The sequence below is a fragment of the Miniopterus natalensis genome, unplaced genomic scaffold (genome assembly GCF_054644295.1).
Source record: "Miniopterus natalensis isolate mMinNat1 unplaced genomic scaffold, mMinNat1.hap1 Scaffold_80, whole genome shotgun sequence".
Lineage (NCBI taxonomy): Eukaryota > Metazoa > Chordata > Mammalia > Chiroptera > Miniopteridae > Miniopterus > Miniopterus natalensis.
The window spans coordinates 45,001-46,865 of NW_028270006.1; the positions used below are offsets into that span (position 1 = coordinate 45,001).

At 52.7% G+C, this 1,865-nt stretch overlaps 1 long non-coding RNA gene across 1 annotated transcript; it reads left to right on the forward strand.

Moving 5' to 3' along the window:
* The first annotated feature begins 374 nt into the window (after positions 1-374).
* LOC148090208 (uncharacterized) lies at positions 375-1,662 on the forward strand. The gene is made up of 3 exons (XR_015713965.1): positions 375-629; positions 886-1,075; positions 1,226-1,662. It is a non-coding gene; the product is annotated as an uncharacterized LOC148090208 (long non-coding RNA).
* The last annotated feature ends 203 nt before the right edge of the window (positions 1,663-1,865 follow it).

Here is a 1,865-nt window from a genome sequence, read left to right on the forward strand (position 1 = left end):
GCGCGGGCTCACGTGCAGAGCGTAGGGGGAGTCCGTCCTTGACTTGATAGCCGTGCAAAGGTCCCTGTCCCTGTGGCCTTCCCAAGGGAAAGGAAGGAAGTCGGGGTAGGGAAGGAGAGAGAGAGAGAGAGACAGAGACAGAGACAGAGACAGAGACAGACAGACAGACAGAGACGAAAGATGATGAGAGAGAGAGAGAGAGAGAGAGAGAGAGAGAGAGAGAGAGAGAGAGAGAAGGAAAACAAAAGAAGGAAGGGAAGGGAAGGGAAGGGAAGGGAAGGGAAGGGAAGGGAAGGGAAGGGAAGGGAAGGGAAGGGAAGGGAAGGGAAGGGAAGGGAAGGGAAGGGAAGAGTTACGGGGGGAGATGGAGGACAAGAATCTAGTGCTCGCACGATGAAGGGTCCTATCTTCTCCACGCAGAAATCAAGGTCTTCGCCTGTGACTTCCACTTGTAGAAAGTCACCCCCAACCTGAGGAGGCACCCCTTTTCCTCTCCTCACTGCCAGAAGCCCTTGGCTGGACCGTTTGACATGGCGAGAGGGGGAGAGAGCCCCGTCCCTGACAAGGGCACACGGCCCAGGCCACCGAGTTCTTCGGGGAGTCACCGGGTGGTGACTCAAAGGAATTGGGTAGTCATGGGGTCGGGGGGGGGGGGGTGGAATAGGGAAGCCCAAGTAGTCTTGCTTGAATGGCAGTAGCTCTTAAGACTTGGGGGGGGGGGAGGGAGGGAGGGAGGGAGGGAGGGAGGGAGGGAGGGAGAAAGAAAGGCAGGAGGGGTGGGAAGGGAGGAACAGACATGCTCCTGTGTTATTTAGAAGTTTGGACCATCCGTTTGTGCGCGTGCGTGCGAAATTTCCTTTTTTTTTTTTTTTCCCCCCTAAATAGTACACAAAACCAGGCAAAGCATTTTATAAAGATGAACAGCATCGGCTCGCCGCCGGCATCGGGTGGAACTGTTTGGAGTCCTAAACCGACAAGTGGCTAACACTGATTTCACCTAACCAAAGAGTTACCCACTAGAGGGTTTTCGATTTCGAACTTTCTTTTCTGGTGGAGGATAAGTCCTGGGTAATAAGTAAATGAATGAATGAATGAATGAATGAATGAATGAATGAATGAATGAATGAATGAATGAATATATCTGTTTACTTGTCCAAATATACGTTTGAGTTTGGTTCCTTACACTGAAGAGCCCTTCTTAAAAATCCTCTTTTTTATCCCCAAGCCCAGTCCACGTTGACGTCTGGGAAAACCGGAAAGCTGGAAAATGCCGCTTGTTTCATGCAGGTGATTGGAAGGGGAGGTGGAATCTTCGGCAGGGACGGAGCTGCGGAGAAAGAGAAGGGCTAAGATAGCTCTCACGCGGAATAGTTTCAAAGAAAGACAACCACTGAAGAGCGAGCCGAGCCAGAGCGTGCTGGTTTAGGTCCGTGCAACAGGGGCGGAAGGAGGCCTGGTCGCTTTAGACCTTGTCTCTCGCGTGGACTACGTTCCCACCGCCTAGCCTATCCGTCTCGTGGGCGAAAGGGAACGAACCCTGACCCTTCACCCTGGGAGGCTCCGGGGTGACCGAGAAGCCTTCCTTTTTTTCCTTGTTTCGGCATTTTTCTCTGGAGTGTGTTGGGAAAGGGTTCGTAAGAGCGCCGTGTTTCCTTCTTTTTATTTATTTAATTTTTGCTTCATAGGTCACCGATGTCCCTTTCCCTCCCCGATGACCCACTCGGCCCCGTCCCACTCCCCGCCATGGTCCGCGTCCTTGGGTTGTGCCGACAGGCATATCAACGCTTTGGTTCCTCTCTCCTCGTCCACCCACCCCTCCACCCACCGTCCTCCAACCCTTGGCTCCTTCTTTTTAAAATGGAATC